General features: G+C 39.4%; 1 protein-coding gene across 3 annotated transcripts in view; it reads left to right on the plus strand.

Annotated features, from left to right (window-relative positions):
• The window catches only part of POLA1 (DNA polymerase alpha 1, catalytic subunit), a 311022-nt gene that overhangs the window by 153286 nt on the left and 129920 nt on the right, over positions 1 to 27816 (plus strand). The gene's annotated exons all lie outside the window — the stretch shown is intronic.

The raw sequence follows: 27816 nt of genomic DNA on the forward strand, positions 1-27816 counted from the left end.
CGAACCATAACCTCCTGGTTCATAGGATGGCGCTCAACCACTGAGCCACGCCGGCCAGGCTCATATCGTAATGTTTTAATACTGACTCTTAATAGGAGAGGAAATGCTTATTTCTCTCTCCCCATATAGCAATGATTATCTCTCTCGAATTCTCATTTCCTAGAACATTTAAATTTCAATATACATAGAAATACCAAAAGTACCAAGCAGGATATTTTAAGTAAATATTAATTTCTTTAGGAGGAAAAAAACTCTAGTGCTTTATCCCGAGATTTGATGAAGCATTGAAAGACTTTAAGGTAGCACAGAAAGCTCTAATTCAAAGTTGATTTTGTGCCCTGGTCCTTGTTGGTCCCTCTGTACCAAGTTAAAATTGAACTGGTATTTTTTTAAAAATCACAGAAAACAAGTTTAAAGACTATATCTCTAAGCTTTTAGGGATGTTTTTGAAAGATTCTATTTTAGAGTAAAAATTTGATGTGTGTTCCCCCTCCCCTTAAATTCTGCTTCAGCAGAGCAAATACACACACAAAAAGGGAGAGAAACACTAGCTAATCTAAATTGGGAAATGAAGAGGGCTTTTTTTAAGCATGAAAATTTCATCATCTTGTCAGCTGGCAGAATGCCTGCTGTGTGGATTCACAAAGGCTAAGAATTACACTTTCATGAAATTTTCCTCACTAACTGCCCTGGTTAATTTGAAAGATAACCCACTGTTCTAATTCATTCCTCAATTGGGCGGTGCAGGTTTTATCTTTGATCTGACAAAGCATTTGTGTTAATCGTTTTGGCCCTCCACTAGACACTCTTGGGATTGTGCTTTTACAATAAATGTGTCTGTGATAGCTCTTTAGTCTATTATACTTACAATAGATCCATAGAACTGGTAATTAATTCTCCACTGCTTTGGAAATGGGAAGAATAGGTGTAGCTCTGTCAAGTGCTGCTAGGAAGTTTGTTTAGCTGGTTCATTTTTGAAGTGTTCCCCTCAGCCATGAAGCAGCCGCGGAAGAGAGTCTGAGATTGGGGTGCTGCCTCCTCTGAAGACTTGTTCATAAATGGGAAATCTGACCCCTATTGGTACCTGGGAGTGGGGTAGGGGGTCATCTACTTTCATCTCAAGTACTGTTATTTATAATGTACAGTAAACCCTCATTTTAATACTTAAAGAGCCATCTGTTTCTAAAGGTGGGTAGTCAACTAAAATATGCTCCTAAACTCCCATTGATGGCTAATACAGGTTTTAGAGTGTTCCAACCAATGGGGCAAAATGGATTCCTCACCAGCCTTGCAGTTTGTAGCTACTTATAAAGGAGTATTACTTAGATCACTTCACTGTGATTTTTTAAACATAGAGATATTCTGGCCTTCCATCTAGAAAAATTGACAGTGGCCCTAGCCGGTTTGGTTCAGTGGATAGAGCAGCCATGGGCAAACTACGGCCCGCGGGCCGGATCCGACCCGTTTGAAATGAATAAAACTAAAAACTCGATCCCCAGTAGGGGGCGTGCAGGAGGCAGCTGATCAATGATTCTATCTCAACATTGATGTTTATCTCTCTCTCCCTCTCCCTTCCTCTCTGAAATCAATAAAAATATATATAAGAACAAAAAGAAAAATTGACAGTGAACAGCTAGACAGTGCCATGCCTATGATAATCACTGATTAATAGATTGGACCAGAAATTGATGGTTGAATTCCTTAGAAATTTACTATTAGTTTTACAGTCTCAGAATTTTTAGAGGCGGGGGGGGGGGGGAGACTCTATTTGTTGTTCCACTTTTTATGGATTCATTAGTTGACCCCTGTATGTGCCCTGACCAAGGATCGAACCCACAACCTTAGCATATATGAATGACACTCTAACCAACTGAGCTACTTGGACAGTGCTGGAAGAAAGTTTATTAATGGTATACAAGATTCTCAGGTTAACACAAAATTCCACAGAGTTTTAAGGTCATGAAAGCATTGACAAATAAAGTCCTTTGTCACTGTCTTTTATATTTTATATCACTGATTACTGTTGATTTCAGTATATGCCTTTCTCTAACTTCATAACCTTAACTTGTTTTCTACCCCAACTAAGTATCAGCCAAAGAGGCATTGACCAGAAATATTTTTGTCATAATACAAAATCCCATCCTGCATGGACATCCTCTCATTGTTTTGATACAAAAGTCCATCTCTAACTCCATAAGGTGGCATAGACAGTGGATGCCTAGCTGTTATTCCTCTCTCACTCCTGTCCACTCCCTGTATTTTTCTCTGTTACTTCTTGGTATATTAATTGTGGCATAAGCCACATTTTTTTAAAAATCTCTTTTGGACCCACTTTTATGAGGAATTCCAAAAATAATGAGCAGTGTCTGCTGTCTCATTATGCAGAGAACTTTCTTATACTCACAGGTGAATAAGGGAGCATTTGACCAACGATGCGACCCCTCAGTGTGCTGCTGGCTGTGGCTCCCTCCGGAAGACAGCACACATCTAGGAGGTGGACTGGGATGCTTTGTAGAAGAATCCATGTTCAGCTTATGCTTTCATCTTTGCCCAAAAAAATGCTTGTTAATTTTGGAATGGATCTGCCTTCCTCAAAGACAAAATTAATAACCTCCAAACATAATGTTATTAAGCCAGAAACTAAATTGGAGCTACCTCTTTATTTTTTAAAATATATTTTTTATTTTCAGAGAGGAAGGGAGAGGGAGAAAGAGACAGAAACATCAATGATAAGAGAGAATCATTGATCGGCTGCTTCCTGCACGCCCCCTACTGGGGATCGAGCCTGCAATCCGGACATGTGCCCTGACTGAGAATCAAACCATGACCTTCTGGTTCATAGATCAATGCTCAACCGCTGAGCCACACCAGCCAGGCAGGAGCCACCTTTTATTAACAGTGCAAGGAGGGCAGGGTGAAGTATTGCAGAAAACATTTGCTCCACCAAAATGCAAACCCATTCAGCATCACAGGCAACACAATTCAGGGTGCCCGACATTGTCTGACGACGGATTATTTCTTTAGGAATTCACAGAACTCAATTAGTAATTAAATCTGGCAAATTAGAGGTGAAGCAGCCTCGTATCCCATTACTCCCCAGCCACCCTCATCCATGTAAGCTAACAGGGCCACTCTCATTGCCATTGTCCTTCACTTTCCAGTATAGCAGTGCACACGACAGAGCTATATTGTGCAGATGGATCTGTGGGGTTTAGAGCCATGCAATGATGTTCTGCAACTGTCTCCTGTTCTGCTGCAAATATTTGGTGTTCAATAACCCACAAAATTTCTCATTTCTTACCTGTGGTGATGTGGGCTGATAGTTTTTAGGTGATAGGTTGCAATATGCAATAGTCTCACAGGTACATTAGTTCAAAATAGTTTAAACTCTAAGCACCATTGGAATTATTGTTTATTTCCTTGCCTCTGCGTTTATATTTAGAACATTTAAAAAGAATAAATTGGGTTTCTTTTTTGTAAAGACTCTTAACAGCATAATTATAAGTGGTACAGAAGGCATGCAAAGAAGCAATAGATATCCATCCCACCCATTCAGCGTCACAGGCAGTGCAGCCCATGCTGCCCAGCAGTGCTTGAAGAAGGATCATTTCTTTAGGAATCCATAGAACTCATCCTGAATCTGATTCAAACAAAATAATATATTGAGAATTGGTATTTATTTTTTGCTTCACACCAGTTAAGCTAAGCATAAATGTACACCAACTGCATTTTTTTAAATGTAGTATTCTAGCCCAGCTGCGGTGGCTCAGTGGTTGAGTATCGACCTATGAACCAGGAGTTCATGGTTCGATTCCCGGTTAGGGCACATGCCCAGGTTGCTGGCTCGATCCCTGATCATGCCAGAGGAAACCCATCAATTATTTTCTCTCATCGTTGATATTTCTTTCTCTCTCTGCCTCTCCCTTCCTCTCTGAAAAATATATTTTTAAAGAAGAAATGTAGTGTTCTAAAACCGAGGCCCATGGACAGGGAGTTGGTATGCCTATAGTAATGAATGGCTGATTTTTGTTTGGTGTGGATATCAAGTAAGCTGACTTTGAGTCAGTTATAAGATTTGGTGCTATGCTGAGGTGTGTTCTCGCAGAAAAACTAACAAGGGATTTGATGATGGTTGGAAGAGAATCTCTTTGTAAGTAAATTTATTCTTGACTAAATATAAGTGAATAACAGAGTCCAGTGCCCCTACACAAGCAGCTTATGGTATGAATACTATCTATTTATTATAGAGGAGTTCTAATAAGCAAATCAGATCAGATACAGCTTATATGTCTCCTGACTTTTATCCTTTATGGCAGTGGTCGGCAAACTGCGGCCCCTTGAGTGTGGCTTTTCCACAAAATACCACGTGCGGGCACGCATGTACAGTGCGATTGAAACTTCGTGGCCACACTCAAGGGGCCAAAGAGCTGCGTGTGGCTCGCGAGCCATAGTTTGCCGACCACTGCTTTATGGAATAACCAACATTCACTTGTGTTCTCTTTATTTATCTTTTTTTTCTATATTTATCTTAACACCTCTTTATCTTTGACTTCATTTAATCTTAAACCTTATGGCATGAACCCTGTTTGTGGAGACTCAGAACTAGAGCATGATTGTGAGGAACTAACGGGACCCATACCAAATTCTGAGGTGCCCTGGCCATAGAAAACAGTGTTGTCTGTTAAGAGCTGAGTTTGGGCCTTGTTGTTTTCCACATATACATATGCACCCTCCTGAGTTTTTGGTCTGAGGTGGAGGCAGTTATAGCCACTGCCCTTGCCTGTCCTTTCCTTACATTCTGAAAGTTTAGCACTCAGTTATGTCAATTTTGAGACCATCCACTGCTGGCTTCATGATAGATTGTGAGGTTTTGTACTCAAACACCAAGATCAGAGTTGCTGTTTAGTCACTTACCAGGTTTGTAACTTGGGTTAGTTGTTGAACTTCTTCAAGCCACAGTTTTATAGCCTATTAAATGACAATAGTAATGCTACCTGGCACATAAGGAGAACTATATGGGATGATGCTTTTAAAATGCATAGAAAGCACCCAGTATTCTGATCTGAGATGTGGTAGATGAATATAACTTGGCTGTGTTCTTTTGTGTGCTCAGAACTCCCAGAGATTCCGATCCGGGTCGGGACCTTGCTGCCCCAGTCTTTCTGAGGGGTCCATCTAGAAGCCTTAGTTGTCTTGCTGCTCTCCATGTCCTGTCTCATCAGAATGATGTCGTAATGTACTGTGCTTCCTCATGGCCCTCCCTGCAGTCTGCCAGTGTGGGAGTTTTCAGTGTTGGTGAATAGGTTCTCACACTCAGCCTTAGAAAGGACCCTGCTAAGGGCAGCTAGGGCTAGTGGTTAAAAGCAAGGAAAGGACACTGGGCTGTACTTCCTTGAGGTCAGCACCCCATAATGTACCTACCCTGCAGGTGCTCAGGAAGTAGTTATTGAATGAGTTCATGATATTCTGAGATGTTGGTGCTATCAAGCGACTCTCAGGTCACAAATAGTGACATCAGGACTGCAACCATACTTAGGGACCCTAGTCCAGAATTCTGTGCATCATATATGCTGATACAGCTGTTATGAATAACAAGTTGCTCTCCATCTTCAATATGGTCAGCTTTTCAGGATGCCACAAGACCTCTGGGATTAGCATTAGAAGCTAGGCCAGGCCACTAGGCTGGTGGGGGCATGAGTCCAGAAAGCTGATTAGAGCCGCCCAGCAATGGACTAGTCCAGCCATTGAAGGGAATCCTGAGGTTTCAGCAACTTCTGATACAGTTTGTCTCTTCTGAAGGGAAAATTGGAGGTTCTCTGAAATACTGAGGAAATCCCGTAGGAGTTGTCAAATATCTGCAAACCAGTGGGTAAAAACAGAAAACCACTTGTGCCAAAACAGTAGAATTCCTTTCTTTAGTTCGATTTCTCTACCCTTGTGTATTTAGGAAAAACTCAACTTCAGGTCTAACTCCAGTCTTCTGGAGCTACTGTCTTGTAGTAGAGTAAGGAATTGAACCAGAACATATTTCATTTAACCTTTCAGAAGTGAGATTTTCACACCGTTGACTTCAGGGAACAAAATGGGACTATCTGTTCTCTGCTGCACATGTAAACGAGAGAGCACCACAGACATGGCTGTGTCTTACATTTTGTTTGCCTAGAAAGTGTACGCATTATCGTTCACATGTGGCAATGGGCCCTTTGCAGATCGTTAGATATGAATTTCCAGATCGCCCTGTTTAGCTTACTCTTTATTAAATGGAACAGCCATACTCCTGTTCAGGAGGGAGTTAATTCAGCTGCCTTTCCAAGGCACCATAGACAAATTCTCAAAAGCCTGATTCCAAAAAATAATACTGCTAATAAAAATCAGAGCAGCAGTATTTCCTACCTGATGGGAGTTCATTTGTTTTGTGCTTGGCATAAATCAGTAGTGGCTTTATCATATGCTCACCCCAACACTTGTAATGTGTTGATCTTTTCTTGGTTTTGAAAAGCAATGCATAACTTTTTGTCCTTTTTCAAAACTCATCCGACTCTTGGCACTCCCTCAAAATTCTTTTGGTTTGTTTTTACTATGTTCCAGCAGAGTGTAACTCTTAAGGATGGTGATTTTGTGAAGTATGTTGTCCAGCTTGTTTCCTGAAAGGTCCCTGTCCTCATTCAGGCTGCACATGTGCTCAGGGCTCCTTGGCTGTTTGAGGAGTTCTTGCCCTGGTGGGGTAGCACAATTGGTTGAAGCATCATCCCCATATGCCAAGGTTGTCAATTCCATCCCAGGTCAGGGAACATATAAGAATCAACCAATGAGCCTGGCCAGTGTTGCTCAGTGGTTGAGCATCAATCCATGAACCAAGAGGTCACAGGTTTGATTCCCAGTCGGGGCACATGCCCACATTGTGGACTCAATCCCCAGTAGGGGGTGTGCAGGAGGCAGCCGATTGTTGTTCCCCTCTCATCGATGTTTCTCTCTCTAAAATCAATTTTTAAAAAAAGAATCAACCAATGAATGCATAAACAAGTGGAACAACAAAGTGCTCTCTTGCTCTCCCTCCCCCTCTTCCTTCCTCCCTCCTTTTTTCCCTCCCTCTCTCTCTCCCCTTCCCCTTTTCTCTCTCTCTATCAAATTAGTAAATTAAAAAAGGGAAGCTCTTCTGCTGGGAACCTAGATGATTTGCTAACTAGATCTTGGAAGCCTAGGATAGCTGGCCTTCAGTCTCCAAACCACCAGCAAAGAATGTTCAAGAATGATGGCAGGAAAAAAACAAAAAACTGCCCAGGATTTCTGTCTATATATATACTAAGGATTTGGAAATCATATGAGTGAAGTCACATGTACTCTTTTGATAATAATTGCCCTCAACTAGAGCTTCCCATCTAGTGATATTCAAGATCTATTCCTTTCAGGAATTGATCAGCAAAGAAAAATCAAAGGGGAACCTAGAGTCAAGAAAGACTTGCTTAGCCCTGACTGGTTTGGTTCAGTGGATAGAGCATTGGCCTGTGGATTGAAAGGTCCTGTGTTTGATTCCGGCCAAGGGCACATGCCCACGTTGTGGGCTCGGTCCCCAGTGTGGGGCATGCCAGAGGCAGCTGATCAAGATTCTCATCATTGATGTTTCTCTCTCCCTCTCTTTTCCTCTCTGAAATCAATAAAAAATAAATTGGAAAAAAAGAAAGACTTGCTTAAAATTTCACAGCAAAATGGATTATCCTGCTGATGAATGTACACAAAGGTATAGCACAGTGGTTCTCAAACCTTTTGGTCTGTGGGACCCTGTACACTCTTAAATTACTGAGATTATCAAAGAGTTTTCGTTTATGTGGGTTATACGAATTCATATTCATTTGATTATAAATTTAAGCAGACATTTACAAAGCACTAACTCATAATCCTACCTAATAAAGAGGGAATATGCTAATTGACCCTCACGCCATCACAAAGATGGCAGCACCCACAGCCAATAAGGAGGAAATATGCTAATTGACTGCCCCCACCCTCAAAGATGACGGTGCCCACAACCACAAGATGGTGGCGCCCAGTCCCCTCCGCCCCCCAGCCACCCAGGGCCGGTCCAAGGTGCAGGCAAGCCTCTGATGTCAGCTTCCCAGCTGCCCAGGGCCACCCGAAGCTCAGGTAACCAGGGCCGGCCAAGGCTTGCACTGCTGGCAGTGGCAGCAGCAGAGGTGTGATGGAGCGTCGCCTTCCCCTGATCACTGGGTCGCCTCCTGTCCCTGAGGGCTCCCGGACTGTGAGAGGGGGCAGGCCAGGCTGAGGGACTCCCCTCCAGTGCATAAATTTTCATGCACCGGGCCTCTAATTAACAATAAACCTATTATATGACAAAAATATATTCATGAAAAATAGCTGTATATTACAAAGCAAAATTTAGCAACTGCAGCGTTGTTTTACATTTTTTGCAAATCTCTACTGTCTGACTTAGAAGTCAGCTGAATTCTCACATCTCCTTTTACACCCAATCTATTGAGATAGTGTTTTGGTGGAAGTGTGTGAATAAAATTTGGTTTCACACACGTATATCATTGGAAAAGGTAGGAGTATTTTTTTTATCCTCACCAAACAATATGTTTATCTTTGGTATCTGAAACCGTATCAATAAACTTTTTGTACTCTGGTACATTAAAATCCATGATCTTAAATGGGTCTTGGTAGATAACATTATATTTCTGTTGTCCAAGTCTTTGGCAGTGAGCATATATTATCTTTTTAAGGAGTGGTGTTGGTTGCATTTGAAATTTTATTTTAAAATTTACATACAGTAGAATTTACTCTTTGGTGTATAGTTCCAGAGTACATGGAGTTGTGTGACTGCTGCCACAATCAAGATACAGAACACTGCCATCACCAACCCCCCTTCCCACAATTCCTTGTGCTACTAATGTGAATTATACTTTTATTTTATTTTATTTTTTATTTTATTGATTTTTTTACAGAGAGGAAGGGAAAGGGATAGAGAGTTAGAAACATCGATGAGAGAGAAACATCGACCAGCTGCCTCCTGCACACCTCCTACTGGGGATGTGCCCACAACCAAGGTACATGCCCTTGACTGGAATCGAACCTGGGGCCCTTCAGTCCGCAGGCTGACGCTCTATCCACTGAGCCAAACCGGTTTAGCTGTGAATTATACTTTTAAAAGAGGTTCATTCAGATGGATAACCTCTTCTTCTGTTCCACATTGATTCACATCACTTTGCTTACAAAGCGTCATGTTTTCTGACATTATCTTCCACCTGGGACCCACCATACTGAATGTGCTGCCATTCCCAGAGATGTACAGAAGTAAATTTTGTGATGTATGTGTTTCTTTGCTTAGCTAGGAATATATGTACTTGATCTGTGAATATAAAATGAAATTCTAGCCCTAGCTGGTATGGCTCAATGGATAGAGCATCAGCCTGCAGATTGAAGGGTCCCGGGTTCAATTCCAGTCAAGGGCACGTAACTTGGTTGCAGGCTCCTCTCTGGCCTGGGCCCTGGTCAGGGTGTGCAGGAGGCAATCAAGCAATGTTTTTCTCTCACATCAATATTTCTGTCTTTCTCCCTCTCTTCCACTCTCTCTAAAAAAATCAATGGAAAAATATCCTCAGGTGAAGATTAAAAAAAAAAGAAATTCTAAGGACAGTCCCCCCAAGTAATAAGAAATGGAGAAAAATTTTAACATTTCCATTGGAACTTTATCGCAAGATAAATTTTAGTTCTGAGGATTTGAGAAAGAAAACTAATTCATATTCTCAACTCATTACTTTCTTTCAATGGGTCATGAAGTCAGAAAATCCCAATATCATGAGCAGTGATTCTAGCACTCAAGTAATTATACTTGCTCCTCCAGCTTTCTAGAAATGAGACCTAGATATTGAACTATTTAAAGGGATAACTTAACTTTCCTATATTCATATGTGTATCCATTTTATCCTACCCAGGATACAGAATAGTTCCATTGTTCCCCAAACACTCCTTCTTGCTATCCCTTCATATTCACTTTCCTTCCCACCCCTAACTTTGGCAACTATGGATCTATTCTCATTACTATAGTCTGTCTTTTCAAGAATGTCATAGAAATGTAATTATACAGTATGCAGACTTTAGAATTGTTTTCTTTCACTTAGTTCATTCCTTTTATTGATGAGTATTATTCCATTGTATGGGTGTAGCAGTTTGATCCATTCACCCATTGGTGTTTGGGTTATTTCCAATTTGGGCAATTATGATTCAGATGCTATAAACATTTGTGTATAGGTTTTTGTGTGAGCATAACTTTTCATTCTCTTAGGTGTATAAGTTTTCATTCTACCCAGTGGTAGAATTGCTAACTCATGTGGTAAGTGTAAGTTTACATTTTTAAGACATTGTCAAACTATTTTTTCAAGATGTTTTAGCTATTCCAGTTCTTTTGCCTTCCCATGTAAATTTGAGTCACCTTGTCTTTATCAACAAAAAAATCCCACTGGGGTTTTTATTGGAGCTGTGTTAAATATATAATCACTTAGGGGAGAATTGACATCTTGTGTTTTCTTCCAATCTATGAACATAGTATAGCTCTCCATTTGTTTAGATTATTTTTCTTTCATTAGTATTTTATAGTTTTCAGCATACAAGTCCTGTACCTTTTAGATTTATACCTAAGAAGTTTCATTTGGGGAAAATTTATATTTAAGAGCAATTTTCTCTCTAATTGTATTCCCTAATATATAAAAATTCAATTATATAATATTTTGTTTTGATATTGCTCTAGTTCACAGAGTTACAAGTGAATCAGAAGAGTATTGAGGACCCACTAGACATTAAAAATAACCTACATAAATTCATAGTTAATATGCAACCCTTCAAGTATATTTTATAAGTCTATATTTATTGGACCAAATATTTGGCCACATAATAGTGCCAAGTTGTTTAAAATACATCCACCAGCTTATTATAGTGTCACTTATGTAAAACTCACGTCTCTTTCTGTGTATGCTTAGATTTCTAGAAGGATGTTTACCATATGTCAAAAATCGTATTTGAGTAGTGAAAAGTTTAGATATTTTTTCATATTTCTTTTCTCTATTTGAATATTTCACAATAGGCATGTATTCTTTTTATCAGAACAATGAAACTGCTTAAAAGAGAAAAGAAAAATAAAATAGTGACTTGTAATACGGTTTTTGCCAGTAAATGAGGGTAGTACAGACTCAAGTCCTATCTGAGAATTAAGTATTTGCATCCTAGAAACTTCGATGTTGCCCCAGCCATTTTATGATTCTAAAATTTTATATTGCAAACCAAAGGAACGTTTCAAGACACTTGGAACGTTCTGAGAATGCTGGGTTTAGAATTTTTCTTCACCACAGCATTTCTTTTTTATCACATGCTTGTCTCTGTATCAGGCCAAGACAGTGGGTCTCAAATTTGGCTGCACATTAGAATCACCTGAGTGGGATTTTTAAAGAGTATCTGATGGATCAGCTTACCCTGAAAAGTTAGATTAGTATCTAAGGGTGGGTCCAGGGCATTGGTGTTTTTAAAAAGTTCCCCATGGGATTACTAAGCTCTTAAAATGTGATTGCTATATATGAAATATATGATTATTTTATATATTAATATATATGATTTCCATATATTTATATAGGTTATATATGAAGGTATAAAAAGAAAAGGTTTTAATATGTCCACATTTTTCATGGGAATTTACCATCACTGTGAAGTGTTCAGGCATATTGCTGACACTTGACAAATGGCACATAATTAACATTGCTCAAACCTTGTCTCTTCTCGGTTGTGGATATGATTATATAAACCTAGGCTGAGGAGTATTTGTGCATAGAAATGTCATCTTCTCTGATTCTCTTCTAGGAAATCTCCCATATAATGATTTTATGACATCATCAGATCCTGCGTATGATGAGAAATTAAGTTTCATTATAGCACTTAAATTGGTTCTGAGATCTGTAGTCCTGTCACCACCCTCTCAGACTATGATTCATCATAATCTCCTTCTGAGTAATTTCAGCCTCCCACGTGTAGGAATTGCCTAGTTTTTTGCATGCCTGGCATTACATGAGCAAGACCCAAAAGTCAAAATGGGGGAGGGAAGAAGTGGTCAAAGGGCATGAAGTTGTCTAGAGATGTGATGTAATGTATGGCATGATCACTGTAGTTAATAATACTGTATTGAAGATGGAAATAGCCTGAGAGAAATTTCGGGTGTTCTCATCACGCACACAGTCTCTGAAAAGCTTTCGTCACTCAGCTCTCTCCAGGCAGAAGGTCTTCCTCTCTCCTGTGGGCTCTATAACACTCTGTACATACTTGGGATGACACCTATCACCAAGTTAAGTGGCTCTCTTCCCCAGACTGCGAGCTCCTTGTGACCACAAGCTGTGCTGTGTAGTGATGTGTTTAGTTTCATGTCCCCTGAGCAGAGCATAGTACCAGGGACATCGCTGATATTGGACTTGATTATTTGAGCAAGGGAATGGCTTTTGGAACCTTCCAAAAGGCTGTGTGTGCAGCATTTATGTTTAATGGAATGACTAGTTTTTATTTGTTGTTATTGATGACTCCATACAGTATTTTCTGGATATCATCTTTAATCTCAGTATTTAAATTTCAATCACCTTATGCATCTCAAGAAGTTAAACATACTTTTGCATTATATACATATACACTCAGTACATATTTTTGCCTTTAAAAATGTCTCTGCTTCTTGAACCAAAGGTGTGGTGTTGATCTTCCCTTTTGTCTAATAGCACTCTTCCTGCCCCCAGACCGTGACCAGGAAACTGACATCTTAGCAGCAGAGCTGGTTTTCAAACTGCTGTTGGCATAGGTTCTCTTAACATTGGGTAGTTATATCTTTATCCTAAATACCATAACCCAGACTTACAGTTTTGAGAAGCCCTTAGCACCATGTGTATATGTGTATATTTGTCTGATTTTATGTGCTCTTTCCTAGCCCTAATATACACAAATGCACCCTTGCAGAAGAGTAAAGGGCCAGCCTAGTTGGCATTTGCTTCCTCTTGGAGAGTTGTTCTGTTTATTGGTCATCATATACTCAATGGAACTGCCTTATGACCCAGAGATTTCACTTCTGGGAATGCATCCAAAGAAACCTGAAACACTAATTTAAAAAAAAATATGTGCACCCTTATGTTCATTGCAGTATTATTTACAACTAGAGGCCCAGTGCATGAAAATTCATGCACTGGAGGGGGGGGTCCCTCAGCCCGGCCTGCCCCCTCTCATAGTCCAGGAGCCCACAGGGGTGGGAGGCAACCCCGCGATCAGGGGAAGGCGACGCCCCCCATCACATCTCTGCTGCTGCCACTGCTGGCAGCACAAGCCTTGGCTGGCCCTGGTTACCTAAGCCTCGGGTGGCCCTGGGCGGCTGGGCAACCACCATCCGAGGCTTGCCTGTGCCTTGGGCCAGCTCTAGGCTGCTGGGGGGCTGAGGGGACTGGGCACCACCATCTTGTGGCTGTGGGCGCCACCATCTTTGAGAGCGTGGCAGTCAGCATATTCTCTCCTTATTGGCTGTGGGTGCTGCCATCTTTGGGGGGGGGTAATCAATTAGCATATTCCTTCCTTATTGGCTGTGGGCGCCGACATCTCTGAGGGCAGGAGAGTCAATTAGCATATTCCCTCCTTATTGGCTGTGGGTGCTGCCATCTTTGCGATGGTGTGAGGGTCAATTAGCATATTCTGTCTTTATTAGATAGGATAGCCAAGATTTGGAAGCAGCCTAAGTGTCCATGAGTAGGTGAGTAGATAAAAAGGCTGTGGTACATTTACACCATGGAATACTACTTGGCCATAAAAAAGAAGGAAACCTTACCTTTTGCAACAGCATGCATGGACCTCGAAAGTGTTATGCTAAGTGAAATAAGCCAGTCAGAGAAAGACAAGTACCATTTGATTTCACTTATATGTGGGATCTAATGAACAAAATAAACTAACAAACAAAATAGGAACAGACTCATAGATACATAGAACAGACTGACAGCTGTCAGAGGAGTGGAGGGTTGGGGGCTGGGTGAAAAAGGTGAAAGGATTAAGAAAAAAAAATCTCATAGGCACAGACAACAGCATACTGATTACCAGAGGGAAAGGGGATTGGGGAAAGATAGAAGAGAGCAAAGTGGGGATAAATGGGGTCAGAAAGAGACTTGACTTTGGGTGGTGAGTGCACAGTGCAGTATACAGATGATGTGTTATAGAGGTGTGCACGTGAAACCTGTATGGCTTTATTAACTAGTGTCACCTCAATAGATTTAATTTAAAAATCAAAGTTGTTTTATCATATTAAACTGCCAGGACTGTGTTTTCTTGACACAAGACCCCTGAAGTGCCTATTACAATGCCATGGATTCAGCAGACACTCAGTTTCATGTAAAGTCACACACACTTGGCCCTGACCAGTTTGGCTCAGTGGATAGAGTGTCAGCCTGCAGACTGAAGGGTCCCGGGTTCGATTCCAGTCAAGGTCATGTATCTTGGTTGCGGGCACATCCCCAGTTGGGGGTGTGCAGGAGGCAGCTGATCGATGTTTCTCTCTCATCGATGTTTCTAACTCTCTATCCCTCTTCCTTCCTCTCTGTAAAAAATCAATAAAATATATTTTTTTAAAAAGTCACACACACTTGGAAACATCTGAACTCCCATTTCTGTGTTTATAAACATGTGGACTGTTAGAACTCATTTTCTAAACTAATGCTTTACCTGGCTCTTTAGTGATCTTTTAGGTGACTACAGGCCATTACCACAGAAGTTAATATCTGACATCCATCAGGGTGGTTATTGTTTGTTTTATGGGAAGAAAAGATGAAATGTTAGGAAGAAACCAGTTAGGTTTTGGTAATGTTTCAGATGCATTAGCTGTGGAGCTAAATGTCCATAGCAAAGATTTATATAAAATGTATCGTTGCATCTTTATGTATATTTTTGTTTTATTTATTTTTGTTAGTCCTCACCCTGAGGATATTTTTTCCATTGATTTTTAGAGAGTGGAAGGGAGGGAAGAGGGGGGGAAAAGAGAGAGAGATATAAACATCTATGTGAGAGAGACATATCAGTTGGCTGCCTGCTGCACGTGCCCTGATTGGGCATCGAACTCGAGACCCTTCATTGTGCAGACTGATGCTCTAACCACTGAGAAACACAAGCCAGGGCTATGTATATTTTTATAAAATTTGATATATGAGAGGTCTAAAAAATTCTGATAATGCTGGTTGTACACACACATGCATTTTTTAAAAGTCAAGAATCACTCCTTTTCTTCTAAAGTGGACAATCAAAATAAGCAGTTTGAAGAAATGGATTTAAGACAGCAAAATTGTTGAATCTTTAGCTGTGTAAAAGAAGTACTGTACCTTGGACCAGAAAACGTGCAATAGCGATGCTTTGGTTAGTGACTGCAAAAGCAAAATAAATACCATAGTGTAAAATACGGTTCCATATGACAGCATGTTTGGCGAGTACTTAGTATCTCAATTTAGGAAGCGGTTAGCACTAAAATGTGTTCTGCTTCTTTGCATGAAACTGCATTAATAATAAAATCTTACATACAGTGCTTTTGTTTCTTGTTGATTGCTGGTAGGAAGAGGTTTGCTCAGGTTTTGTTGATGTTTGTTTTCTAGGGGAAGAAGGGGAGAAGTGTGTATCATAAATCTATTCCAAAAAAGTTGCCTTATTTCTCCTTTTCAGAACTTCCACTGCCTATGCTGCCTTTGTGGAATAAAGCTGCATTGTTTATTTGGCATGTAGAAGGTTGATCAGAACTTCATTTTTTATGTGAAATTATAGTGTAATGAATTAAATTCTAAACTTACTTGCACAGGGATATTTCCTTTCCTCTGTTAGAGTTAATCTTTTTTAAAATATTTTTATTGATTTCAGAGAGGAGGGGAGAGGGAGAGAGAGAGAGAGAGAGAGAGAGAGAGAGAGAGAGAGAGAGAGAGAAACATCGATCGGCTGCCTCTTGCATGCCCCCCACTGGGGATCGAGCTGCAACCCCGGCATGTGCCCTTGACTGGAATTGAACCCGGGACCCTTCAGTCTGCAGGCTGATGCTGTATCCACTAAGCCAAACCGGTTAGGGCTAGAGTTAATCTTTAAACAGTCTCCATGTTCAGAAAAAAGATGCTGTTAAAAAACCCCAGATTGCAAAAGCAGTGCCACTTCTTTGAGAGCTTTGGGGCAATCCTCTGATGTGTAATTGCTTTTACATCAGTCACAAGAGAGACAAGAATGTGCTTTCCTTGAACTTAACAGTTTGGGCAATTTTCTATAATCCAGTAAATACAAATTGTAGCTTGATTATTCATCTACGTCTGTCAAGCAAATTTTAATGGATGAATGAATGAGTCAAATCTATGCATGGAAATATACAAATGTGCAAAATATGGGTCTAATTACCAGGCTGCTGAATTTACACAAGGTCAGGTAAACAAGGCACCAGTGTAATGATTATTAATTGTTAATAATGCCTTTGGGAAAACATTCACATTTTCCTTATGAATACCTAACAGTTTGCCTTTCTAGTTATTTTATACTCTGAACATTTTAGCTGGTCTAAGAGTACAAAAACATTTTTGCCCTATTTTTATCCTGTCCCTATATTTGCCTATTAATTCTTTTAGAATAACAAGTAAAATATAATAACTTTTTCAGGCTGCTGTTGAAAATCACAGTTTAATATGATGGTGAGAGAATTAAGGGGGGGGGGAGGATAACACTCACACAGCAGAATGAAATAGCTGCTATCTTTTGTCTTCATTGAAGGGATGAGCCTGCCTCCCGTCCTCCAGCCTCTTTTCAAACATAATCGACATTCTAAAACACAAAACCAAGGTGGTAATAAAGGAAAGGAAATCAAAGCAGGCTTTTTTCCCCTCTATTTACCATAGTAAGTCAACATTTGACTCTGTCTTGATATTCTATAAAGTGAATGCTGGAAAAAGAATAATATCAATGAATAGTTTCCCATCGAAGTGCCCAAGGGCCGAAATAATTGAGGGAGTACTTGCCGAGGTTTTTCTTAGTTCAGTAACTCTTTATCACTGTGCGGTTTTGAAGCTGCACTGTCATTAAGGGCTCTCCATGTCTGGAAGGACACCCCCCCAGCTTTAATCCAAAAGTCATAAATTGTAGAACTAACATGTCGTCTGCGGGTCACCCAGGCGAAAACAGTGCATCTTGAAAAATCTATCTTTCTGCCACTGTGCTTTTGAAAATCTTTTGAATATTTTGCATTAATGGTACTGCTGCAGTCTCTTGCTGGGCTGTCTTCTAGTTCTTACAAGCTCCACATTCAGAAGTTTTTCCCCATGGCTAATCTAAACGTTCTCCATTCTAGGCCTTACTGCCTGCTGTGCACCCGTGTTGAACATTAAATGAATACAACCACATTTTTTATGCTTTTCTTTTTTTAATATTTGTAAATATCACTCATATCTCCCTTTCATTTCTTCAAGCTCTATACTTGATGACTCAATCTCATGTCTTCAAAATTTTCAGCTTTAATTTTTGTTTTGCTGAACTCCTATTTTTAAATCATGGTTGCCCTTTGTGGGTTAGATTATTACTAGATTTAAGCCAAATAGATTTGGACAGTTTTTTTACCTTAGCTCCATAGGTAGCATTCTATCCTCTTTTATAATTAACTCTAGAATATAATGGACACAATTTATACACACTCATGGGTGCTGCAGTGGTTTAATTCAATTTAATCATAATTATAGCCAAACTCTGTATTCTGGCATTTGAGACATTGTATAATCCAACCTTCCCTCCCCGTAGACTCTCCCATTCAGGGATACTGTCCAAATTATTAACCCTCCAGACAGACCTGCTTGTTTTCTTATAACTGCCAGTATTGTCCTCACCTAGTTGCCATCTCAATCTGTTTCAGTTCTCAGCCTTCAGGACCCAAGCCTGTCTCAATTCCAGCAAGTCTTTCATTGACATTACAGCTGTGAAAGGTTTTTATCTCCCTCTGGATTCCTAGAGAACTTCGAATGTATAACCTTTCTCCCACAATTTCTTTAATACAGTCTTTTGTTAGGTATATTCTTTTATTTGGAAAATAATGAATTTGTTCCCTATAAGGTTGTAGATTTCCAGAGAACATGAGAAGAAAGACTAATCTTTTCTGAGCTATCTAACACTTATTTTACCTACATGGTATCATTTAATTTTTGTAGCAACCCTCCCTATGCGGTGTGAGTTATCTTTTCGTTTTTTACAAATCAAGAAGCTGAATCTGACAGTAAGCAACTCAGCCAATGTTAAAGACAAACCATTGTAGAGCTGAGATTTAAATTTGGACCCCCAGTTCAAAACCCATACATACCCTCTTTTCAAGACCTCCTCCAGCCCTAACCAGTTTGGCTCCGTGAATAGAGCGTCAGCCTGCAGACTGAAGGGTCCTGGGTTCGATTCTGGTCAAGGGCATGTACCTTGGTTGCAGGTTCCATCCCCGATAGGGAGTGTGCAGGAGGCAGCTGATCGATGTTTCTCTCTCATCAATGTTTCTAACTCTCTATCCCTCTCCCTTTCTCTCTGTAAAAATCAATAAAATATATAGATTTTTAAAAAGAAGCCTCCTCCACATAAGAATGACAATTTGCATCCTACTCTTTTAAGTTTTAGAAAATCCAAAGAACTAAATAGGTGTTCAATAAATGATTAAATTTATCACTGTGGAAGACTTAATTGCTTCAGGTTCATTTCTTTTACCCATCTGCTAATGGTAATGTGAATTAGCAATAAAATAGCCAAAACCTTAGTAAGGGCTCTCTGTATTCTTGGACATGGCTGATATACTGTTTACTTGGGAAAAATTCTATATTTTGTGTATCTGTTTTTAAGCTTTTGTTGATCCCTACATTCATTGGTATTGTTAAATGTCACTCTTGTCATTTAGTATTTGAATTTCATTTTAAGAAAGTAAATCTGATTGTAGTAGCATGAATAATTGATTCTTCTGTCAAGGAACTTTTAAAGCACCGGAGGTTGAAAAATACGTTTTAAAGTTGCCTCTCTCTGAGTGTTTACTCAAGTAGTAAACCTGAGCTCTTACTAAAAAACTGTAGCCTTACTTCAATTTAGAATCCTGTGCCAAGTTATAATTAATTGTGCATATGGATAAGGAAAATTTCGCATTTTATGTTTCATAGAAAATAGACCTTTGTACTTTTGGGGGGCTGTTTACATTTTAATATAAAAAATGAATTTTTTATGAAGTATATTCTTGAAGAATTAGTAGTTATGAGGATTGGTAAGAAGATTACACAACCTAAAATGAACAGAATTTCAATTTGATGAATACAGGCAATGTGACTGAGCTTTGGGGTAACAAAAACATGGTGTTTTAAGTATGTGAGGTTTCTTCTTCTCAACTTCTGTGCATATTGATAAGTTCAGCCTATTTTACAGTTACTAATGCCATAATGCATTTTCCCATGTCTTCCATCTGAATTTTTTACTATTATTGATTGAGGATTCAGTTGAGAAATGTGCTTAGAACCCTGCTTTCTGTGGTAATCACAGAAATCAGTGGGGAGACAAGAAAATTGTATTGAAAGAAATTGTGTACGTGTGTGTTTTGTGTTTCAGCATAGATTATCTCTGCTAAAATAATAGCTGTCATTTTGTTCTTGTTGTATTAGTGGCCTGTAGCTTACCACTACTCCTTTTGCCTTAGTTTTGCTTCTGACCACTGGCTATTACCCTCAGCAAGAAGACCTTTTTAATTGAGAATTAAATATCTCAGTTTGAATGATTCTTGTCCTAATACCATCACCATTTTGATCCATTTCAAATTAGAGAGCCCTGGGTTGCTAACTCTCACCTCAACACGACAGCCCTTTAACATTCAGGGACTTTGAAACTTCACTTCTGTTTAGAATTTCATATCATGCCCATCATAGGTGGGAAAGATGGAAAATGTATACGCTGAGCCTATAGGACTTCCTGCAGTGCTTATTAATCCTTTATGGATCATTTGAAATGTTTCTAGTTTATTTAAGCTTTGCTGCTTGTATCAGATTGTTCCTATGAAAAAAGAAAAAGTGATCATGCTTTGAATTTTTAAAAATGATCTCACTTTCAAGCAAAAGCACTTTTATGCTCCATTAAAGTTGAATTTGCCAAACTCTTACATTGCATTAACACAAGCTTTACTGGGTAGATAAATGTGTTGTTCAAAGATTGACTTGAACTTTACCAAACTGCATATTAAGATTTTTATCTTCATACTTCTTAGTTTTAAATTATTTTAAAATAGATTAATAAAATAGACTAGACTTGCCCGAATGTACTTTTTAATGGCAAAATAATTTTTCCATTTGATTTAAAATATTGACATAGACTGTAAGCTAATTGTTTGACTATGAAGCTAAAGTAAACAAAATACTTTGAACAATTAATTTTACATTTTTCATCCTTGTTTATATAGTATCAGTATATCAATAAAACTTTTTATTTTGTTTCTTTTTTAAGATTTTTTTTTTATTTCAGAGAGGAAGGGAGAGGGAGAGAGAGATAGAAACATCAATGATGAGAGAGAATCATTGATTGGTTGCCTTTTGCATGCCCCACACTGGGGAATGAGCCCACAAGCTGGGCATTGAACCGTGATCTCCTGGTTCATGGGTCAACGCTCATCCACTGAACCACGCCAGCTGGGCTTATTTTGTTTCTTGAAATTTGTATAGGTGACTTAATATTTTAGCATTTTTAAAATATTACTTATTTATCATGTATTCAGTATTTTCTTGAAAATTTTAGTAGGTTGGGCAATAAAATGACTTATTTTTCTCCTTTTCAATTTAGTGAATTTTTTAAAATATACATAGAACATCTTCCAGTTTTTTTATGAATTGTGATGTGACACTCATTGTTTTCATTTATTCCATAAAGTGTTTAGCTTGGAAGTATTATTTTTGACCTACAGTTATTTGGAAAAGTCTAGTCTCATTTGTACCATTCTTTCTGGCTCCCTGACACCATTATAAGGACTTGCTCTTTCCTTTGCATCTCCTTGGCCTTGAAGTTTTAATTTAATGTTTTTGTTCTTCAGAAAGAATGTAAGCTAATTTTCTACTTGAAATTACTTTCTGTATTCTTTAAATATATGAAACCTTTACAAAGTATGAGATTTTGTTTTATCCAAAAAATACATGCATGCCCTTTTTAAAGTAGTAATTTACGTTAGCATTTATACTGACCTTGAAAATATATATTTTAATGGCAATGAAAATATACTTGATATAATATCAAACTAAACCTTTTTCAACTTCATAGATTCTACTTTTCTGTAGCTGTTGAGTCACTGGAGTTTTTAATCAGAAGGAAAATGCATTTTCATGAAATTACTTTTTTAAAGCGAACAGCAACGTGTGCACACAGAGGGAAATGAGAACTTTTCATATACTCTGTGGAGGGAAAAATCCAAATTGTTAGATGAAATATTTAGCATGTTATTTTAATGTTAGAGCTTGCCATTTCTGAGAGATGGTTCCTTGTTAGTAAGAAACTAAATGTAAAAATCTGCATTGAATTCATTTCTCACTAATTCACTTTATTCTTGTCTCCTTAGTGTTTCCATGACCTTTCAGAAATGTGTAGTTCATATTTTGTGCCTACAAAAGCTACCCCTTAGGTTGCATTGAATAACACAATGTTGAATTATGAACATAATGGTGGTCCTCTGTGGCATTTCCAGTTCAAGCTTAACTTTTAGTCTGCTAAATTCATAAGCAAAGTGTTTTTAATGTTGTCCATGTTAGGGAAAAGGTTAAATAATGCTGGACTTCTCTTCATGGGCAAACAGAGCCGCATGGGTTTTTTAGTGGAAGGTTGTTGTGTTCTCATATTTTCATTCTTTGGTCAGCATAGATGTTGTTCTGGATTGTTTTTGGAGTTTTCAGACAAGGCTTACATACTTTGCAAATAGTTTATAAACTGCTCATTGTGCGATGGAACTCTATTCATCCTGGGGTTTTAAAAAAAACAAACCAACTTGAAATGTGTCATTACTTCCCAAAGGTATATATGTTGAGAGGTGGCAAGAGAGTTAACAACAATATCTTTGAATTCTTTGAAAACTCTGATTTCCAGCAGAAAAACCTGGATACCCCCAAGAAAATGGATGACGAACACTATTTAAACTTCAAGCATAATCTTTCCGAAAGTGTACTTTCACTTGAGATTTATCTTTCATTAGCTAGCAAAATATATCTTTTGGTTATCTATTCAATATTTAATTAATGCAATCATTATTGAGTTGTCTGCTCTGAAGGGACATAGAAAAGTTGTGTTGTTTTCCATTTTCCAAGGAAAACGAATCACATCATAATCCCTAAGTAACCCATTACTGAGCAATGGTTCCACAGTATCTTGATGAAATCATTTAAATATCCCTTCAAGAAAAAGGCCCACTAATGCTGTGCTGCATATTGTCAGGAACAAGGACCTGAGAATATCACTTGTTCACAAGTCTTGACAGTTTTAAGACATTGGTCCCACATGATGCTTATTGTATCATCCCATGAAAGAAGGAGGGTAGGTGTTATTTGCAATAGTCCAAGGAGGTGAAGAAGTCTGCCCAAGGGATGTGGCTCCTGAAGCTAGTGAGGTGAGGGGAGAGCTTTGAGTTGGTTCTACTTGGTCACAGGGCTTGATCTTCCTTCTGCAAGGAAGGGCTTTTGGAGTCTCACGGGTAACCTAGCCTGAAGGGAGCTGAAGTGTTCAGCCATTCAAATTAATCTTGATATTTTCGAGTTGGATCCCATCAGTTTAAATTTAAAAGAACATCTCTTCAGCTCCTGCAGTGCCTCAGACACTGTGCTAGGCCATAAAGCTCAAGGCTGAATGATAGGATCCCAGCCCCTGGGGACTGAGGGACTGGCTTTTTCTGTCTTCCTTCTACCTCTTCCCTTCTTTCCTCCATCCTCAAAATATTTTTTAGTCTTTTACAGTAATACCTTTGGACCTCCGCTTAAAGTCTTGCTCAATCTCTTGCAGTCCAGGTCTCCCACATAAAAATGTCCATTCCCCAAGAGATACAATGGAAAATATATTTTTAAATACAGACCCAGTGTGTTGTTTGCCCTTAGTAAATGTTTGATTTGATTATTCGATCATTCCATTTAATTCATATAAATATGTGAAAAATACAACCCGCTTGGGAGATTTTCATTTTAAAAGTCACTTCAAATGCTATTTCAGGAATGATGTTCCTAGTATAGGCAGCTAGGATAGAAGCTGGATTAGATGAAGGCCAAACCCTTTCTGCTTAGGGAATCAATTTGCCAGACATGTGAATAGCTATATTTCCACTCCACATACCTGGACCACATACCTCTGTCATCATTAATGTGCTAGTGATACTGTAATTGTAGCAGTAGAGTGGAGAGTCATCCTCCTTTCATATTGGTATGGAAAATGCCTCAGGTGTTTGACCACCTTAATGCAAAGGGCTTTTATAGTATGGACAATAATTGTGTGTAAGGTTTGTGGCCAGTTCGCAAAGCATCTCAGACCTTCTCTCATCTCCACAGAATTCATAAAATCTATTCTGTTACAGGAGACTTTCCTTCCTCGGTGATAGTTTGAAGTCCAGTGCATAGAAATGTCTCTCTCTCTGCTGGCTTCTAATATATGAGGCTTCCAAGCATGTTCTCAGGGAAGGGGAGTTGATTAGGTAGAGACTTCTCTGTTCTTAGTGAATTAATGACCAACTCCAGCCCCATTTTAGGCTTTCGTGGGAGAACACTCAGTGACTGTACTAATGCAACAAAGTCAAATTCTTTAGTTTTATTATGGAAAACATCAGGTGAGGAGCTAAAGAAAATCTTTTCCCATCTGTGTCTCATAAGCCCCAGAGTGGAATCCGTGGGGCAGTGGACTAGCGAATGGATGGGCATGCCTAAGATTATCTCAGCATCCATGGGAGGCACGGCTGCCTTGCTGCAGATGGGCGAGACATGAAAACAGATTGAGGGGCTAGTTAGAAGATTCAAAGCAAATTCAAGAGAGCTTGGAAGCTGAAGCTAAAGAATTTTTCTTTGAATATGTTTCAGTAACGTAAAAAACATCTAAGGTGGATAATATTTTCTTTAGGGATTCTTTCCTTATGCTTCTTCCAATTTAGAAATTGTAGGCCCTGGGAATATGTATGTATTCAAATCCTGAGTAATATAAGTATTCAGAAGGGCATAGAGCATTTGGGGCTTTGAGGGGGGTAGCATAATCGGCAAATGTCAGGATCAGTAGCTGATTTTATATATATATATATATATATAATATCTTTAGACTTCTGTTAATCTAGCACTCTGCCTTCACCTGGCTTCTATCTGTTTTACAACTTGATAACGCATACCATTTAGCCTCATGATTTATACTTGTTAAACCTTATTTGGAATATCCTCAGATGAGGATTCACAAAACAAAACAAACACGTTATTTATATAAATGCACGCCCATTTTTCACAGCCACACCATGGAAGACTTGCTAAAACACAGATTGCTAGGTGCCACCCTAAAATGTCCAATTCTAGGTCTAGAGTGGAGCCTGAGAATTCGAATCTCTAACACAGTGCCAGATGATGCTGATGCTGTTGGTCTGGGGACGACGCTTGGAGAACTACTACTCTAGACATTCGCTGAGGTATACTGCTCAGCCAGGGACAGTTGAATGAAAACGGTAATAACATCCAATCCTAACTTAATAATGTTAGAGTAATGAGATTTCGTTAAGAGGAAATATTTTCAGTGATAGGATCATTTGTATATTTTCCTAACCTCAGTTGTGGCTAAGTCATGAAGGCTTATAGGAAACCTCATGTTCATTTAAAAAAAAATCAGGTCCTGGAATTAGAGGATTCTTGTGCTAGAACAGACCTTACAACAACCATCTAGCCTGGTATAACACTCTTTTTTATGAAAGACGAGACTGAGGCTCCTAAAATTGAAATCTCTTCAACTTCATATATTACTTTTTTGTTTTCTCTATCTATTTATTTATTTATTTTTAAATCTTTATTGTTGAAAATATTACATATGTCCCCATCCCCCCACATAGACCCCTTCTTTTTAAAGGCAGAGCCAGGAGAAATGATTGAGTAAGAAGACTGTTAGACAAGGGAGCTTTCAAGAGGATTAATTCCCAATATAAAGGGAACCATTTTAGTATTTAGTCAACCATTTAATATCCTTAAATTAACTTCAACCCTGAAGTTGATTTTAGGCATTTTGCACCAAAGGTCTATAGTAATTTTTTTTATTTTTTATTTATTTATTTTTAAATCTTTATTATTCAGATTATTACAGTTGTTCCTCTTTTTCCCCCCATAGCTCCCCTCCACCCGGTTCCCACCCCACCCTCTGCCCTTACCCCCCCCCCCCACACTGTCCTCATCCATAGGTGTACGATTTTTGTCCAGTCTCTTCCTGCACCCCCACACTCCCCCCCCCCAGAATAGTCAGTCCATTCCCCGCAGTTCGGCAACATTGCTGTTATATTTACCAGTTTATTTCGGTTCATCAGATTATTTATTCACTTGATTTTTAGATTCACTTGTTGATAGATGTGTATTTGTTGTTCATAATTTGTATCTTTACCTTTTTCTTCTTCTTCCTCTTCTTAAAGGATACCTTTCAGCATTTCATATAAGACTGGTTTGGTGGTGATGAACTCCTTTAGCTTTTTCTTATCTGTGAAGCTCTTTATCTGACCTTCAATTCTGAATGATAGCTTTGCTGGGTAAAGTAATCTTGGTTGTAGGTTCTTGCTATTCATCACTTTGAATATTTCTTGCCACTCCCTTCTGGCCTGCATAGTTTCTGTTGAGAAATCAGCTGACAGTCGTATGGGTACTCCCTTGTAGGTAACTGACTGTTTTTCTCTTGCTGCTTTTAAGATTCTCTCTTTGTCTTTTGCTCTTGGCATTTTAATTATGATGTGTCTTGTTGTAGTCCTCTTTGGGTTCCTTTTGTTTGGGGTTCTCTGCGCTTCCTGGACTTGTAAGTCTATTTTTTTCACCAGGTAGGGGAAGTTTTCTGTCATTATTTCTTCAAATAGGTTTTCAATATCTTGCTCTCTCTCTTCTTCTGGCACCCCCATAATTCGAATGTTGGTACGCTTGAAGTTGTCCCAGAGGCTCCTTACACTATCTTCATATTTTTGGATTCTTTTTTCTTTTTGTTTTTCAGGTTGGGTGTTTTTTGCTTCTTCATATTTCAAATCTTTGACTTGATTCTTGCAATCCTCTAGTCTGCTGTTGGAACTCTGTATAATATTATTTATTTCAGTCAGTGTATGCTTAATTTCTAGTTGGTCCTTTTTCATATCCTCGAGGGTCTCACTAGATTTCTTGAGGGTCTCACTAAGTTATTGGCGGTTTCTAGAAAATTCTTGAAAAACCTTGTAAGTGTGGTTTTGAACTCTATATCCTGTAGTTTGCTTTCCTCCATTTCTGTCATTTGTGACCTGTTTCTTTGTCTCCGCATTTTTTATGCTTCCCTGTGTTGATAGAGTGGCTTTCTGTGCTAGGTGTCCTATAGGGCCCAGTGGCTCAGCCTCCCCAATTACCTGAGGTGGACACTCTTGGTGAACCCCTTTGTGGGCTTTGTGCACAGTCTTGTTGTAGTTAAGCCTTGATTGTTGTAGGTATCACTGGGAGGAATTGACCTCCAGGCCAATTGGCTGTGAGAACCAGCTGTGTCTGCAGTGGGAGAACTTCTGTGCTGGAGACACCCTTCTGGGGCAAGACTTGCTTCAGTGGGGCTTTGGTGCTCACTGAGTCTGCCCCCTGAGTGTGTCCCTTATGGATCTGAGGAGTTGTAATCTGGATGGTCCCACTCTGACCACTGGGTACACTGGCTCTTGGATCTCTAAGGAGGTGCTAATTTAGCCTCTGCCCGAGGCTACCCAGCAGAAGCTATGGAGAGATCAGCAGATTCCTCTTCTTTGTTTGGGGTTTGGAGGTGCCCAGATGAGGCCCAGCTGTGAAGCAATGCAAGCTGCTGTGGGGCCTTGGGCCTTCTTTTGGAAGTTCTGGGTCTCTCTGACCCAGCTGCAGTTTGTTAGGTAATTTTCAGATTGCAGAACGCCAGGCCTTTCATATGCAAAAGCCTCTGCGCACAGCTTGGGTGGGGCGGGGTTTCAGGGGATCAACAGGGCAGAGCAAGCAGCTATGGCTGCTCCTCAGTCCTACCCTAAGAGGCCCCGAGTCTCGGTAATCTCGCTGCAAGCACCTCTGAGAGAAAGCCGCCCTCGAGTTCCGCCCAATGCCAGACAGTCCATTTTCTCCCCGTATGAATCTGGGTCCCCAGAGACTCGCCAGGAACTGGAGTTCAGAGCAGTCGGGAGTTTGTGTCTCCCTCCCAATTGAAAAAGACAACCGTGTCCTCAGTTGCCAGCCCTTTCCACGTGCGCCTCCATACCTCTGCACTTTACTTCCGAACCTCCTCTGAGTCTCAGTGTGCTTTTCTCTTTCCTTCTAGTTGTAGAATTTCCACTCAGCCAGCCTTCCTGTGGTTCTGGATGATGTCCGTTTTGTCTTTTAGTTGTATTTTTGAAGTGGTTGTGCGAGGCAGCAATTTCCGGTGTTTACCTATGCCTCCATCTTGGTTTTTCGTCTATAGTAATTTTAATATAATTACATGTTTTCAGTTGTAGAGATCCTGTGGTGGCTTGGATGCACAGCCCTAGATTCTTGGGAAATCCAATGCTGGAGGCAGCCCAATGAAAATCTTGATTAAAAAACCAGTTGTGGAAGTATTAGCTATTGCAATTAGATAAGA

Source organism: Myotis lucifugus, unplaced genomic scaffold, assembly GCF_000147115.1.
Source record: "Myotis lucifugus unplaced genomic scaffold, Myoluc2.0 scaffold_20, whole genome shotgun sequence".
NCBI lineage: Eukaryota > Metazoa > Chordata > Mammalia > Chiroptera > Vespertilionidae > Myotis > Myotis lucifugus.